The following is an 18,418-nucleotide window of genomic DNA, read 5'->3' on the forward strand; positions in this document are numbered from 1 at the left end:
GTGGGGAAATCAAAGTGCATGAGCTCATTGCCGAAGGGATACAAGAGTCAGCTGAGAAAGCTCACTCAGGTGCTAGACTTTGGTACCCCAACACCATTCTCCGCTTGTGCAACAAGGCCAAGGTAATATTTGAGGACAGCAGCCCAGACTGGGTGAACCCAGGGAGGCCAGTCACACTCGAGCGAATGGTCTATACCACACCGGCTCAGCAACTAAGAAGGCCACATATAGGAAGGCAAAGGGCCCAGGAAAAAGCTCATCAAGAAGAATACCATCAGGAAGAATATCAACAAGAAGAACATCATGACCCAGCCAACTTGAATATGACTCACCTTCTAAGAGCCATTGAAGATTTAGGACAAAGACATATGGAAGGACAAGAGCAAATACTGAACCGGCTGAGTCAACAGGAAGCATGGCAAAAACAACAAATGGAGCAGCAGCAGGAACAATACTCCCAGCTCACTCAATCCATCAACCAAGTGAATGAGAAGCAAGAGAAGCACTTGCAAGAGCTCAACCAGCGGCAGATAGCCCAAATGAAAACTTTCAATGAGTTCAGTGTACTCAATGAAGGAAGGCAACTACATAGGGAGGAGTTCTATGTAAACACTCAAGCCGAGTTGAACTACATGACCAGTAATATGCATCATCTACACTATGCCATCCCCACATATGATGAGGTCCAAAAAGAATTTGTAGAACAAGAAGAGAGAAAAGTGAAACAACAAAAGGAGACACTCAAGAAGAAGATGGAAGATAGTGGTTTCTGGAAGAAGCTGCTTGGAAAAGGCAAAGGAAGTGGGAGCACAAGCACTCAAGAGAGACACAATGAGGACAAGCAAGGAGGGGAGCACGGGCATCCACATGAATGAAAGGTGGTGGAGTTCCTTTTAGTCCATCGTTTTCTATGCTTTAAATAAGGAAGATCTTGTATGAAATAGAACCTGCTTCTATGTCATGTTTATTTTTTAAAAAAAAATTCTGTCTTTTAAGTTTTTTTTCTGAATAGGTCCATGATTTCTGGTTTAAATGTCACTGCATCATTCCCTTATTTACTTGTAAGCTTGTCCATTTTAAATCAAATGAAGAAGAGAATGATTGTTTTCAAAAGACCAGGGTAGAGTTCATATTGTTGAAGTGCATTCATGAATCTTTGGGGTAGTCATAAGTTAGCTAAGTTGGTTCAACCACAAGGTTAGGAGGACAACTATCTATCCTGAATACTTGACTTTGGATATACCCATGAGACTGAGCATATGACAAGATCCTAATAAGAGAAAAGGGAAAGAATAATGGAAGTGAAAAAAAAACAAAAGAAAAAGAGTAAGCAATAAGGCTAGGCATCAATGGTTTTAAGCTTGAGGCAAGTGTCTGTGGTGCTCCTGTGTGAGGGATCTACTTGGATGAATAAGCTCTTAGGGGTGCCTTATCACTTGGTAACTTGGGTTAAATAACTCGGGATTATCAGCTGAAAGTCCACTATCAAGAGTAACCTTCACTACAGAACACTTAGTAACCCAAAGAGGTGCTGGACACCAAGGTCTCAAGAAAAGAAAATAAATAAACTAAATGCCTGTAGTGTGTATGTATGGGGGAGAGACTTGAGGGAGTAAGTCCTTAGGGGTGCTTCAACACCTAGCACCTTGAACCAACTGGTTCGGGAGTGTTGGCTGAAAGCTTATTTTAAAGAGTTGCCCCCTTACAGAGCACTTACCTAAATAACACAAATAACCCTTGAAATAACAATAAAAGGATCAATGAATAAAAGTCTCATGGGATATGAACAAAGTGGGTGTTTTAGGACAGAATAAAGGTCTGAAAGCCAGTAATGGAATGAACCTAAGTTGCTATGCATGAAACCACCATAAAATCAGTAATATGACTTCCACAAGGATGACTCATTCCTCTAGATATTCCATTCATCATTCTCTTGTTCCAGTACTTGCTTAGGGACAAGCAAGCTTTAAGTTTGGTGTTGTGATTCCAGGGCATCTTGGCCAGTTTCACTGACCTTTTCTTTACTGTTTTTAGGTTAGTTTCATGCATTTCTTTAAGAAATAAGCTAGTTTTGGGTAAATATTCACTTATGCCTTAACTCAAGCATACATTATGCATTTCACATGATTTCATGAGGATTTTGCATAAGTTTAGTGACAAATATTATGTTGCATTACTCATGACTTGGACTAGAGCTTTGATGCATTTTCTTGCTTGATTTCAGGACCAAAAAGAAGCAAGAAAAGGGGAGGTAACTTGCAAGATTAATGAGAAAAGTGATTGCCAATAACACTCTCAAAAAAGCCATCAATGCCCACGTTAGAGAGTCACGTTAACCAAGTTAACGTGAACTCTAACGTGGAGAAGAGAAGTTGAGCCAACGTTAGTGACACTCAACATTGTCACTAACGTTGGCAATCACTCATAAGTGGCCACGTTAGAAGCCACGTTAACCTAGTTAACGTGGCCTCTAACGTTAAAGGGGGGAAGAGAAGCCAACGTTAGTGACACTCAACATTGTCACTAACGTTGGCCTATGGTGCAAAGTACCACGTTAACTCCCACGTTAACTTGGTTAACGTGGGAACTAACGTAGAGGATGAAGAGTTGTCGACAACGTTAGTGACACTCAACATTGTCACTAACGTTGAAGCAACCACACAACCCCAAGAGTCACGTTAACTTCCACGTTAACTTAGTTAACGTGGAAGCTAACGATGAGAAATGAAGGATGAGCCAACGTTAGTGACACTCAACATTGTCACTAACGTTGGGATGGCTAAAAGATGGCCACGTTAGAAGCCACATTAACCTAGTTAACGTGGACTCCAACGTGAGACCTAGGGGCACATTGGAACGTTAGTGACAATGTTGAATGTCACTAACGTTCTCGAAGGATGGCAAAGGCCACATTAGAAGCCACGTTAACCTAGTTAACGTGAGCTTTAACGTGAAGCAAGAAGGGGCACACTGGAACGTTAGTGACAATGTTGAGTGTCACTAACATTCTCGAAGGTTGACAAGGCAACGTTAAAAGCCACGTTAACCTAGTTAACGTGGGTTTTAACGTGAGGCAAAAGGCGTGCATTGGAACGTTAGTGACAATGTTAAGTGTCACTAACGTTCCCGAACTTGGACTTTCACTAAATGATTAACACTCCTTACGCCCTGAGCTTAAGTCTCTGCCCACTCCGCACTTTCTCTCTGCAAGTAAAGCCAAGCCCAAATAAAGAAAGGAACTGCTTCAAACTCAAGATCCAAAGGCCCAAGACTTGAAGAGTGAACTAGAAGCTGAGAAGAGTAGTATATATAGGAGTAGCTTTGAATTGTAAAGGAGTTCTAGAGGCTGAAGAACCACTCTCTGTATTTTACTTTCTTTGCAATTTCTAGTTTTATGATGTATTCTCCATCTTTGTTTTCATTTTCAAGAGCTATGAACAACTAAACCCCTTTCATTGGGTTAGGGAGCTCTGTTGTAATTTGATGGATCAATACTAATTTTCATTGTTTTTCTTCTATCTTTCCTCTTGATTTTACTTGAAAGCTTTCGATCTTCATCCAATTGAGTAGTTATCTTGGAAGAGAAGCTATTCAAACTTGGATCTCTTTTGAACCTTGGAAGAGGAATGAAGAGATCAAGCTAGAAATGCTTTCTCATGCTGGACCAAATTGGGTTTGGATGGGTATGTGACTGTAACCCTCTCAATACTTGGTTTGAGAAATGCATGTGGTATAATCAGTGACCATACTTCATCTCTTCTCATGAGCAATTGACCAAGGAATTGGCTATTGATCAAGATTTGAGAGATTGAATTGCAAGGAATTGCAATTCAATCACTTAAGATTGCCAAGGAGATCAATGAGTGCATTGATTGAGGAAGAGATGAAAATGAACTTGATCCGGAGAATTGCAACATCTCCTAAGCCCAATGAACTCCCCATCTCTAATCTTACCCATTCTCTTTAATTTCTGCGATTTACTTTTATGAGCAAATCCCCCATTCCCATTTATAATTCTGCAATTTATTTTCAGTCATTTACTTCCAGTCCTTTAATTCTAGCATTTACTTTTCTGTTATTTACATTCCCGTCATTTTATTTTCTGCAACTCTCAACCCAATTTCTGGATTCGCTCAACTAGAACATTCTTCTAATTAAAGTTGCTTGATCAATCAATCCCTGTGGGATTCGACCTCACTCTATTGTGAGTTTTTACTTGACGACAACTTCGGTACACTTTCCGAAGGAAGATTTGTTGAGAGACAAGTTTTCCCCGCATCACTCCCTTGTGTTCTTTCTTGACAATTTCCACCTCTTTGCAAGCGTCTTCAATTTCAACCTCTTCCTCTTGGTAGTTCTCTGGCAATTCAATCTCTTCTTCATTGCTTACCAAGGGCATGAAAGGTTGTGCCTCTTCTTCTTTAATCTCCATCTCTTGATCAACCTCTTCAAAGTCTTTAACCATGATATGCCTTGGAGGTTATACACCCTCCTCAACATCAAATTCAAACGTCTTGGAAGGAGGCTCTATGACTTGACTTTCCCATGGAGATTCCACATCTCCTAAGTCTTCAACCACTTCCTCTTCTTTGATAATTTCAGCCTTCTCCACTTGCTCTAATACAAAATCAAACTCCTCCTTGATGTCGCTTAGTGTAGAGTTGTCTTCAATGATGGAGCTTCCCTCTTTTGTTCAACCTTCACTAATTCTTCAACTATTCCTTCATCTTCAAGGGTCTCTCCTAAGTCCTACCTCTACCTTTTGGGCCTCCTCTTGCTTCTCTTGAAGTATTTGTGCATAAAACCGATCCATTACGTCCCTAAAACGATCCCTTCTCTCTTGTTCCGGGTCAATAGCATAATTAGGATCATGTTGCTCTTGGATTGATGGATATGGGTATTCTTGTACGGAGGGTGGTGGTGCAGTAAAGCTTGAGGGTTGAATATTGGAGGTAGAGGGTTGGTCCATGCGAGATATAAGATTTTAGAGTTTAGAGGTGAGACCAATGAGAGTAGAGATAAGTGTGGTTTGACGCTCTCTTTTCCCTTGGTGAATAACATTAAAGGTATCATTTATGGGAGCTTGGGGGTGGATAGGAGGGTTCATTTGTTGGGAGAAAGGGCTCATGATAGGAAGGTGGTTCATCTTGATAAGGATATGGAGATGGTGTATATTGAGGTGGTGATTCTTGGAAGTATGGCTCGTAAGGCTCTTGGTACGGTGGGTAAGGATTAGGGTCATATGGGGGTGTTTGGTGGTAAGGGACTTGTGCGTATGGTGGTTCAAAATTATGTTGAGGAGGGGGCTCATAGGTATAGTGTGGCTCGTAACCATTGTCCTGGTATGCCTCTTGGAATGGCTCTTGGTCATAGTATGTTGGTGGAGGTTGTTGCCAAGAGGGTTGATCAAATCCTTGTGGCTCCTCCCATCTTTGACTTTCCCATCCTTGATGCATATTCTCATTGTAATCTTCTCTTCCTGCAACATAGTTGTAACCAAACTCATAGCCAAAGGGGTGAGAGTTCATAATAGCTAAAGAAAATAAAAACAAAAGCTAGAAAAAATAAGCAACTAATTCCTAAACTAACAAAAACTAGCAAACAAGCAAAAAGCAAATATTTACAATAACTAATAATAAGGCACACGTTTGCAATTCCCCAGCAACGATGCCATTTTGATGAGTGGAATTTTTGCTAGTAAAGAATTCACAAATAAATCCTCGTTGCAAGTATAGTTTCTAAACCAACATTAATCTTTTCATACAAAAATTTGGTTGTCACTAAAACAAACCCAATAAAAATAAACCGAAGTATTTAAACCTCGGGTCGTCTCTCAAGGAATTGCAGGGAGGTGTGTTACTTATAATTGGTTATGAGTTTTCTGAGAAATTTTTGAATGAGGAATGGAAAAATAAATGATTATAAATTAAAGCAATAAAAATTAACAAGAGGTTTTATGTAATTAAAATAAAAAGCCTTGGCTAGGAGAAGATTAGTCAGAAGTTCTATCCTTGTTGGATTTTCCAAGATTAATAGTAATAGGTTGTTGTTTCTACTTAGTTAACCCTTACCGAATAAAGGAAAGTCAAGTAGTTGAGCCAACTTCTATTCACAAGTCCTAATCCTCTCCCTTGGGAAGGATTAGCGTTAGTGACTAGAGAGCCAGCCAAAAATTCCCAATTAAAAATTAACTCTTGAGTCTTCCAAACTCAAGGGTCTCCAAATATTAATCAACTCCAAAGCCAAGTTGGAAGCCTACTCCATTGACATGGATGCCAATTTTGCATACATGTAAAGGGAGTAGAAAGAAGACATGATAATTGGACTCAATTGAAAATAATTAAGAAATAATGAAACTAAATAGAAAAGTATCTTTGCATTAATTAATTCCAAAATCGAAGGTATCCATATAACTCTAAACAAAGTAAATGGGGAATAAAAAGAGTAAAGGAATAGAAAACAAACTAGAATGATAAAGACTTCAACGGAGGTAGTAACTCTTCTCAATATCCAACTCAAAAGCATAAAACTAGGAATCCTAAAACCTAGAAAGAGGAGAGAGCCTCTCTCTCTAGAAAACTACATCTAAAACCTAAAATTATGTGAATGATGGGAAGTGTCTCTTCATTCCTTCACTCTGCAGCCTCTAATTTGTGTTTTCTGGGCCGAGAACTGGGCCAAAAACAGCTCAAAAATCGCTGGGGACAAATTCTGATACGTTGAATTTTCGCAAATGCACGCGTGCGCGTGATGCACTCGTGCGCACTGCTTATCTGAAGGGCAACTATGGGAAATTATATATCATTTCGAAGCCTCGATGTTAGCTTTCCAACGCAAGAGGTCAGGCTAGACAGCTTAGCAATTCCTTCAATTTCTTGTATTCCTTCCACTTTTGCATGCTTCCTTTCCATCCTCTAAGCCATTCCTGCCCTATAAACCCTGAAATCACTTAACACACATATCACGGCATCGAATGGTAATAAGAGAGGATTAAAATTAGCAAATTTAGGGCCAAAGAAGCATGTTTTCAATTATAGCACAAAATTAGGAAGGAAAATATAAAACATGCGAATTCAATGAATAAGTGTGAGTTTAGTGGATAAAATCCACTCAATTAAGTATAAAATGTACCACGAAATAGTGGTACATCAAATTGTCAATACAAAACCAATCCCCAGCAACGGCGCCATAAACTTGATGAAAGATTTTTTACATCACTACAAAAATCCCCTTCGGCAAGTATACCGAATTGTCGTCAAGTAATAACTCACTAAAGAGTGAGGTCGATCCCACGAGAATTAATGGATTAAACAATTAATGGTTAGTTGATTAGCCTAGTTAGATGATTCAGTTTGAGTGATAAGCAGCAGAAAAGTAAATTGCATTAAAGTAAATAAAAGCAGTAAAGTGCAGAAAAGTAAATTGACATAAATGTAAAGTGCAGGAAGTAAATGACAGAAAGTAAAAGAAGAAAAATAAAATGAACATTGGGATCAAGAGATATTGTAATTCTCCGGATCAAATTCATTTTCATCTTTTCCTCAATCAATGCATTCATTGATCTCCTTGGCAATCTTAAGTGATTATATCCCAATTCCTTGGCAATCTAGTCTCTCTAAGCATGAACAATTGCCCAATTCCTTGATTTAAGTGCTCATGGGAAGAGATAAAGTTTGGTCACTGATTATACCACACAAATTCATAGATCAAAGTATTGGTAGGATTAAATGTCACAATATCCATCCAACCCCAACCTAATCCATTATGAGAAAGCATTTCTAGCATGATTTCCTCATTCCTCTCCCAAGGTTCCGAGGAAATCTAATTATGAACAATTTCTCCATCGAGACAATTGTTCAATTGAATGAGGATCGAAAGCTTTCTAGTAAGACCAAGAGAAAAGACAGAGAAAGGATGATGAAAAATACAATTAATCCATTAAATAACAATAGGGCTCTCTAACCCAATGAAAAGAGTTAGTTTAGTTCATTGCTCTATTCTAACAGAGAAGAAAGAAAATTGCAGAAAATTAAAGAAGAAGAATTAGAATTCAAATAGAAATGGAAACTTTAAATTCATAATGGAAATTACAAACTAAAATTAAACTACCAGAAAAGAGAAAAAGAAAAGAAAAGAAAGAGGAGTGATGAATGGTGTGTGTTAGGGGATGTGTATGCATGACCCTGGACTCCCCTCCAATCCAGAGTAATTCCTCCAATCCAGCTACTGCCTATATATAGGCTTACAAAGATGAAAATTCAAATTACAAAAATGAATTAAAATTCCTAATCTAGATCCTTATTGTGCCTTGGGTGAGTGATAATTGATGGGCTCAGCTTGCTTGCATGATCCAGGGGTGTATTGGGGCCTTAAGTGATGTTGCAGCGTCAAAATTTTGCTCTCAGACTCTGTCATTCGCGTTGCGTCAACGTTGGCATGCAAACTTCCGCTGCAACATTTTTCAATCCACGCGTATGCGTGACCCATGCGTACGCGTGCATGCTGCTTTTTGCCAATCGACGCGTACGCGTGACCCACGCGTACGCGTCATATCAAATTTTTCCCAGGGATGTCATCACGGACGTTGGCCACCAACGTTACATCCAACGTTGGCCTTTTCACACGTGCGCGTAGGTGACACGCACGCGTGGCTTATCATTTTACTACTCACGTGAACGCGTGGGTTGCCATTTCTTTATCATTCACGCGTACGCATGAAGGACGCGTACGCGTGGCTGCAAATTTTTCCCGGCTTCTTTTGCGCGCACGTTGGGGTTGACGTTAGATCACCAACGTTCCCTCTAACGTTGCTTCTTCAATTTTTCTGTACAGCGTTGGTTCATTGCCAACGTTTATTCAAATTTTGCCATCAACGTTGGCTCTCCAACTCTGCTTTTCTCTGCTTCTTTGCTTCTATTTAGCCTGTCATAAAACAAACAAGTGTATCAAAGTAACATACAGGATAATCTTTATTCTACTAAGTGTGCTAATAATGCTCAAAAATTATAACTTCACTTAGTGTGATCTATTCCATCATATTTACCCTGTATATTAACAAAAATTCACCTGTGCTTGAGATTTGATTCATGCAGAGATTTTTCATGCTTTTGCTCCTTTATTCATAAAATTTGTATGAAAACTGATGCACGAAAACTTGTCTCTCAACAAATTTCCCTCGGCAAGTATACCGAATTGTCATCAAGTAAAAACTCACAATAGAGTGAGGTCGAATCCCACAGAGGTTGATTGGTCAAGCAACTTTAATCGGAGGAATGTTCTAGTTGAGCTAAGCAGAAGTTGATTTGAGAGTTGCAGAAAATTAAATGGCGGAAAAGTAAATAGCAGAAATTGTAAATGCTGGAAATAAAGAACTGAATATAAATGACAGAAAATAAATTGCAGAATCTTAAATGGGAAATGGGGAATTCAGCATAAAAGTAGATGGCAGAAAATAAAGAGAATGGGTAAGATCAGAAATGGGGAATTCATTGGGCTCAGGAGATGTTGCATTCTCCGGATCAAGTTTATTTTCATCTCTTCTTCAATCAATGCATTCATTGATCTCCTTGGCAATCTTAAGTGATTGAATTCCAATTCCTTGGTAATTCAATCTCTCAAATCTTGATCAATAGCCAATTTCTTGGTCTAATTACTCATGAGAAGAGATGAAGTGTGGTCACTGATTATACCACATGTATTCCCAAATCAAAATGTTGGTAGGATTATATGTCACTATATCCATCCAAACCCCAATTTGGTCCAACATGAGAAAGCATTTCTAGCATGATCTCTTCATTCCTCTTCCAAGGTTCCGAAGAGATCCAAGTATGAATAGCTTCTTTTCCAAGACAACTACCTAATTGGATGAAGATTGAAAGCTAGTGCACGAAATCACAATCACATTGTTGCAATTCCGCACAACTAACCAGCAAGTGCACTGGGTCGTCCAAGTAATACCTTACGTGAGTAAGGGTCGATCCCACGGAGATTGTCGGCTTGAAGCAAGCTATGGTTATCTTGTAACTCTTAGTCAGGATATCAATAATTCTCAGATTTAATTGTAAAAAGTAAAAGAACATGAAATAAATACTTGTTATGCAGTAATGAAGAATAGGTTGAGGTTTTGGAGATGCTTTGTCTTCTGAATCTCTACTTTCCTACTGTCTTCTTCTTCATGCACGCAAGGCCCCTTCTATGGCAAGCTTTATGTTGGGCATCACCGTTGTCAATGGCTACTTCCCGTCCTCTCAATGAAAATGTTCCAAATGTGCTGTCACCATACGGCTAATCATCTGTCGGTTCTCGATCATGTCGGAATAGGATCCATTGATCCTTTTGCGTCTGTCACTACGCCCAACACTCGCGAGTTTGAAACTTGTCACAGTCATCCCTTCCCAGATCCTACTCAGAATATCACAGACAAGGTTTAGATGTTTCGGATCTCAGGAATGGCCGCCAATAATTCTAGCCTATACCACGAAGGTTCCAATCTTAGATTAGAAACCCAAGAGATACACATTCAAGCTTGATTGCATGTAGAACGGAGGTGATTGTCAGGCACGCGTTCATAGGTGAGAATGATGATGATTGTCACGGATCAAATCCATCAGGTTGAAGTGCGAATGAATATCTTAGAATAGAAGCAAGCGTGATAGAATAGAAAATAGTAGTAATTGCATTAATTCATGAAGAACAGTAGAGCTCCTCACCCCCAACAATGGGGTTTAGAGACTCATGCCGTAGAAGATACAATATGAAATGTGTAAAGTATCATGAGGTACAAGATGAATCACTAAAAGTAGTTTTTATAGTAAACTAGTGACCTAGGGTTACAGAAAATGAGTAAGCTAGGGTGTTTAGCGTAAAAATCCACTTTCGGGGCCCACTTGGTATGTCCTTGGGCTGAGGATTGAAGCTTTCATGTGTAGAGACTTTTCTTGGAGTTAAACGCCAACGTTTGTGCCAGTTTGGGCGTTTAACTCCAGCTTTTATGGCAGTTCTGGCGTTAAACGCCAGAATTCTTAAGCTGACTTGAAACGCCAATTTGGACCATTAAATCTTGAGCAAAGTATGAACTATTATATATTTCTGGAAAGCCCAGGATGTCTACTTTCCAACGCAATTGAGAGCGTGCCAATTGGGATTCTGTAGCTCGAGAAAATCCACTTCGAGTGCAGGGAGGTCAGAATCCAACAGCATATGCAGTCCTTTTCAGCCTCTGAATCAGATTTTTGCTCAGATCCCTCAATTTCAGCCAGAAAATACCTGAAATCATAGAAAAACACACAAACTCATAGTAAAGTCCAGAAAAGTGAATTTTAAATAAAAACTAATAAAAATATAATAAAAACTAACTAAAATATACTAAAAACATACTAAAAATAGTGCCAAAAAGCGTATAAATTATCTGCTCATTACAACACCAAACTTAAATTGTTGCTTGTCCCCAAGCAACTAAAAATCAAATAGGATAAAAAGAAGAGAGTATACAATGAATTCCAAAAATATCTATGAAGATCAGTATTAATTAGATGAGCGGGGCTTTTAGCTTTTTGCCTCTGAACAGTTTTGGCATCTCACTTTATCCTTTGAAGTTCAGAATGATTGGCTTCTATAGGAACTCAGAATCCAGATAGTGTTATTGATTCTCCTAGTTAAGTATGTTGATTCTTGAACACAACTACTTTATGAGTCTTGGCCGTGACCCTAAGTATTTTGTTTTCCAGTATTACCACCGGATACATAAATGCCACAGACACATAACTGGGTGAACCTTTTCAGATTATGACTCAGCTTTGCTAGAGTCCCCAATTAGAGGTGTCCAGAGCTCTTAAGCACACTCTTTTTGCTTTGGACCACGACTTTAACCGCTCAGTCTCAAGTTTTCACTTGACACCTTCACGCCACAAGCACATGGTTAGGGAATGCTTGGTTTAGCCGCTTAGGCCAGGATTTCATTCCTGAGGGCCCTCCTATCCACTGATGCTCAAAGCCTTGGATCCTTTTTATTACCCTTGCCTTTTGGTTTAAAGGGCTACTGGCTTCTTCTGCTTGCTTTTTCTTTCTTTCTCTCTCTTTTTTTTTCCGCATATCATCCTCTCTTTTTTTTTCTATTCACTGCTTTTTCTTGCTTCAAGAATCAATTTTTTTGATTTTTCAAATTATCAATAACATTTCTCCTTTTCCATCATTCTTTCAAGAGCCAACAATTTTAACATTCATAAACAACAAATTCAAACATATGCACTGTTCAAGCATTCATTCAGAAAACAAGAGTATTGCCACCACATCAAAATAATTAAACTGTTTTAAAATTTGAAATTCATGTACTTCTTTTTCTTTTTCAATTAAAAACACTTTTTAATTAAGAAAGGTGATGGATTCATAGGACATTCATAGCTTTAAGACATAAACTTTAAATTTTATTAATCATGGAATGACAATAAGACTCAAAAATAAATATAAGAGCCTTCTAATAATAGAAGACGAAAAATAAAAAAAACAAAAAAAATAAATGACTCTTAAAATAGACTCTTAATAATAAAGGTTATCACAGAGTTAGGACTCAACAACCTTGATTTTGAGAAGTGGATGCTCCCTCAATCTGTGGGGTGCTTGGTCCTTCAAGGGAGAGCTTCTGGCGCTTCAGCTTCTGTAGCTCACACCCCTGCTTCTCCTGTTTCTTCAGCAGTTTGTAGAGCATGCAGTTTTGATTCTGCTGTTCTTCCTTAAGTTGTTCCATAGCTTCTTGCAGCTTGGTAGCAGATGCTTCTAGGCGGGTCCAGTAGTCAATTTAAGGAATTTCTGGGAGGAACTCCTGTGCCCTCCTTTTTATGGAGTTGTCTTGCACTTGTCCTTCTATTGAATTCTTGGTGATTGGGTGTTCGATTGGGATGAATTCATCTACTCCCATCCTCACCCAGCATCTTTACATAGCAGAGAAATTAAGCTTCGGTAGGCCAGTTTGGCTTCAGTGGAGTTCTTGTTTGCAATTGTGTAAATCTCACAAGAAATCAGATGATGAATCTCCACTTCTTTTCCAAGCATAATACAATGAATCATCACTGCTCTTTTGACAGTGACCTCAGAGTGGTTACTAGTGGGCAATATAGAACGCCCAATGAAGTCCAACCAGCCTCTTGCAACTGGTTTGAGATCTCCCCTCTTGAGTTGGTTTGGGACACCTTTTGAATTGGTTATCCACTTAGTTCCAGGGAGGAATATGTCCTCTAGAACCTGATCCAACCCCTTATCTACTCTCACCATTCTCCTATTAAAGGATTCTGGATCATCTTGTAGTTGAGGCAATTTGAAGACCTCTCTTATTTTGTCCAGATGGAAGTAAATAAGCCTCCCTCTGACCATGGTTCGGTAGGTATGAAAGGCGGTTCCAGTTATTCTCTGCTTATCTGTTAGCCACAGATTTGAGTAGAATTCCTGAACCATGTTTCTTCCAACCTTTGTTTCAGAATTAGCTAGAATTTCCCATCCTCTGTTTCGAATATGCTCTTGGATCACTGGATATTCATCTTCTTTTAGATTGAATTTAACTTCTGGGATCACTGATCTCAGACCATTTTTTTGTGGTAATGGTCTGCATGTTCTTTGGTTAGGAGCCTCTCTTGATTCCAAAGACTCTTTGGAGTATTCTCTTTCTTGCCTCTTGATTTGGTTTATTTTCCCTTAGGTGCCATGATCTTGATGAGTCTTAGCTCAGTGATCACGGAAAAACACACCAAACTTAGAGGTTTGCTTGCCCTCAAGCAAAAGAAAGGAAAGAGGAGAGAGAGGAGAAGAGGCAAATTCGAATGATGGAGAGGAGGGGATGGCCGAATGTATATTTATAGGAGGAGGGAAGGGATTTCGAAAAATTTGAAAGAGATATGATATAGAGATATGATTGATGGAAGAAAATAAAATCATGATATGAACAAGATGAGATTTTTATAATTGAAAAAGATATAAAGATGTTAAATCTTAAAATTTGGTTATGCATCTAAGAATTAAGAGATGATATGATGAGTTGAAAAAGATTTGGAAAGAAATTAAGAAGATAATTGAGTTTTTGAAGAAGATTTGGGAAGGATTTAAAAGAAAATTGAAAAGAGATTTAGAAAATTTTTGAATTTTTGAAAATTGAGGGTGAATGATGAAGGTTTGAAACATGTTTATGCAGAAAAGTATGAGTCAAAACATGAAAATTTGAAAAAATTTGAAGTTGGAAACAAAATATCCTCCCCCTGCCTTTCTGGCATTAAACGCCCAGAATGGTATCCATTATGGCGTTTAACGCCCAATTTTTGAAAATTTTGAAAAATCCTTTATGAACCTCCTATAGAATCCTGCATGGCCTAGAAAGCTTCTGATTGCCTTAACATTAGCAGGTGTTGGTAATTTTTCAATTATCTCTACGTTGGCTTGATCCACCTCTATTCCCTTGCTTGAAATTTTGTGCCCAAGGACAATTTCTTCAGTCACCATAAAGTGACATTTTTCCCAGTTTAAGACCAGGTTAGTCTCTTGGCACCTTTTCAGGACAAGTGCTAGATGATCAAGACAGGAGTTGAATGAGTCTCCAAATACTGAGAAGTCATCGATGAAGACTTCCAGGAACTTCTCTACCATATCAGAGAAGATAGAGAGCATGCACCTCTGAAAGGTTGCAGGTGCATTGCACAGACCAAAAGGCATTCTTCTGTAAGCAAATACTCTGGATGGACATGTGAATGCTGTTTTCTCTTGGTCTTGAGGATCCACTGCAATTTGGTTGTTGATGCCAAGGCATCTTAGGCTAGTTTCACTAGCATTTTTCTGTTAGTTTTAGTTGTTTTATGCATTTTCTTGAGCTTAAAGTAACCAAGAATGGTTAAATGAATAACAAAGCAATGAACCATCCAAACAGTATGATTTTGATGCAAATTCCATGAGTTTTTAGTTATATTACTTGAATGCTATGAATGGAAGATTTCTCATGAAATTTTGCAAGACTTTGATGCAATTGTTTGGATGATTTCAGGGAAGAAGAGGCTAGGCAAGGAAGCAAAAAAATCAATAGGGGAAGCTTGAATATCACATATGGAGTTTAAGTTCCAGTTTAAGCTTAAACTGGAACTTAAACTACCAAGCCATATAATGCTGGAAATGGCGTTTAAGTTCCTGTTTAAGCCTAAACTGGAGCTTAAACGCCAGAATCATGAAGGCTAAGAAATGCTGGAACTGGCGTTTAACCTCCAGCTTAACCTTAAACTGGAAGTTAAACGCCAGAATGAAAATCTCACCAGGAAGCATTTCCACGTTTAACCTCCAGTTTAACCTTAAACTGGAGGTTAAACGCCAGAAGTAAGAAAGGCACCAGGAGCATTTCCACGTTTAAGCTCCAGTTTAACCTTAAACTGGAGCTTAAACGTGTTCGACTATTTTTCTCCTCCAGGGTTGCTTTCTCATTTCCACGTTTAAGCTTCAGTTTAACCTTAAACTGAAGCTTAAACGTGTTCGACTATTTTCCTCCTCCAGGGTTGCTTTCTCATTTCCACGTTTAAGCTTCAGTTTAACCTTAAACTGAAGCTTAAACGTGTTCGACCCAATTGCTCCTCCAGGGTTGCTTTCTTCATTTCCACGTTTAAGCTTCAGTTTAACCTTAAACTGAAGCTTAAACGTGTTCGACATTTCACACTCCTGGGTTGCTTTCTTCCATTTCCACGTTTAAGTTTCAGTTTAACATTAAACTGAAACTTAAACTTCAACTTAAACGCCACTTTTTGAAAGGGGTTTCTGGGCCAAATATATTGAAGTTTAAGTTAGCATTTGAGCACAAACATTAACTTAAACGTATTATGGTATGAAACCCAATTGAATATCATGGTTTATGGGATTGGACCTGAAGAATTGATGAGTCTGGAGCTTCAATTTGTTGAGTCTTGTGTCATTACTTGTTTATCACTAAGTTTGCTCAATGAATGTTACAGAATTGGATCACAGCCTCATCAGGATTATGGACCATAAACCCAAAGCAAAAGGAAATCAGGGAAAGGCCTCAAAGCCCAAGAAACACAACAGAAGCTCAATTTAGAAAGTGTATAAATAGGATAGAATTTAAGTTAGTTAGGACTTTTACTTTTACACGGAGAACTTTGGATCATTTTCTTTTAGTTTTGTAATTGAATTCAGAGCTATGACTCACTAAACCCCTTTCATTGGGTTAGGGAGCTCTATTGTAATTCAATGAATCAATAATAGTTTTATCTTCTTCTTCAATCTTTTTTCTTGAATTTTGTTAGAAAGCTTCTCGATCTAATTCCATTGGGTAGTTGTCTTGGGAAAGAAACTACCCATAATTGGAATCCTTCGGAACCTTGGGAAAGGAATGGAGGATTCATGCTAGAGAAGCTTTCTCACAGTGAATTGGATTGGGGTTTGGATGGATATTGTGACATGTAATCCTACCAAATTGTGGTTCATGAAACTGTGTGGTATAATCAGTGATCGAGCATCATCTCTTCTTATGAACATTTAAACCAAGGGATTGGGAATTTGTTTGTTTTTAGAGAGAATTGGTGAGCCAAGGGATTGGGATCCAATCATATAAGATTGCCAAGCAAAATTCAATGAATGCATTGGTTGAGGAAGGGATAAAAGTTGTTTTGATTCGGAGATCTCAATATCTCCTAACACCCAATGAACTCCCCATTCCTGATTTACCACTTTCTCTTTACATTCTGCAATTAAATTCATGCAATCACCCCCATCCCTTTTAATTTCAGCAATTTAGCTTCTCGCTCTTTAATTCATGCAATTTTACATTCCGCAATTCTCATCTAAATCTTGATTCCGCTCAACTAGAACATACTTCTAATCCGAATTGCTCACTCAACCAATCCTTGTGGGATTCGACCTCACTCTATTGTGAGTTTTTACTTGACGATAACCGGTGCACTTGCCGGAAGGAATTTTGCCGATTGTGCAATTTCCTAAATCGTAGCATATCAAGTTTATGCAACATCAAGTTTATGGCGCCGTTGCCGGGGATTGGTTTTCGATTGACAATTCTCAAATTGGAAGTTAACTAGATTGAGCATTTTTTTTGTTTTGATAATTTAGTTCAAGTTACTTGTTGAATTTTAACTTCTGCACTCTGTTACTTGTTTTCTTTCTTTATGCCTTTAAATTCAAGCAACTAAATCACTGACTCACTAACTATTTGAATTAATTCCTCAACTGCTCTAACCATACTCTTCCATTAACCAAGAGTATTTCACTTGTTTGGTGCCTGTGCTGTGTTCTTGTATGACAGGTAGGAGAGGAGAGACATCAACTCCTCCATATACCGAACCAGAGAGGACCCTTCATAGACTTAGAAGGGAAGCAAGAGGGAAGAGAATACTGAGAGAAGAGGAATCTGAAGGAGAATCTGAGGACAATTTTGAGGAAGCTTTAGATCTCAACATGGATAGAGAAGTTCACAACCATGAGAGGGCTGATGGAAACAATGTCATCCCTGAGAGGAGGGTTCTTGGTTCATACATAAACCCAACCTCTGGGAATTGTGGTAGCAGCATTCAGAAACCACCCATTCAGGCCAACAATTTTGAACTCAAACCACAGCTAATATCACTTGTGGAGGATCATTGTTCATTTGGTGGGAGTGCTAATGAAGATCCAAACCAACATCTCACAAAATTCCTGAGAATTTGCGACACTGTGAAGTCCAATGGAGTCCAGGAAGATACCTATAAACTGCTCTTGTTCCCATTTTCACTTAGGGACAAGGCAGCTAAGTGGCTGGAATCATTCCCAAGGGGGAGCCTAACAACCTGGGATGAGGTGGAAAGTAAGTTTCTGGCACGTTTCTACCCCCCACAAAAGGTCAATAGGCTTCGATCTGAGGTTCAGACTTTTAGACAACAAGATGGTGAAACTCTCTACGAGGCATGGGAGAGATTCAAGGATTTGACAAGGAAATGCCCACCAGACATGTTCCATGACTGGGTGCAACTGCATATTTTCTATGATGGACTTTCTTATGAATCAAGGAAGGCTGTAGACCATTCATCAGGAGGTTCATTGAACAGGAAAAAGACTGTGGAAGAAGCCATTGAAGTGATTGAGACAGTGGCTGAGAATGAGTACTACTATGCTTCAAAGAGACACAACACTAAGGGAGTCATGGAGCTGAACCATGTTGATACAATTTTAGCCCAAAACAAGGTGTTTGCCAAGCAACTAGCAGAGCTCACCAGGAAATTAGAAACAAAGCAAGTGGCTGCAATACACACACAAGATCAAGAGGAAGTAAGCATTGAAGGAGGTGATTGGGAAGAGGCCAACTATGTGGGATACCAACAAAGGCAATCATATGATCCACATTCCAACACTTACAACCCAGGATGGAAAAACCACCCAAACTTTGGGTGGGGGAAAC

General features: G+C 38.9%; 1 non-coding gene across 1 annotated transcript; it reads right to left on the reverse strand.

The window, feature by feature from the left end:
* Window positions 1-17,868: 17,868 nt before the first annotated feature.
* LOC112731306 (small nucleolar RNA R71) lies at window positions 17,869-17,972 on the reverse strand. The gene has a single exon (XR_003167090.1). It is a non-coding gene; the product is annotated as a small nucleolar RNA R71 (small nucleolar RNA).
* Between the last annotated feature and the right edge of the window lie 446 nt (window positions 17,973-18,418).

The sequence above is a fragment of the Arachis hypogaea genome, chromosome 12, assembly GCF_003086295.3.
Source record: "Arachis hypogaea cultivar Tifrunner chromosome 12, arahy.Tifrunner.gnm2.J5K5, whole genome shotgun sequence".
Taxonomy (NCBI): domain Eukaryota; kingdom Viridiplantae; phylum Streptophyta; class Magnoliopsida; order Fabales; family Fabaceae; genus Arachis; species Arachis hypogaea.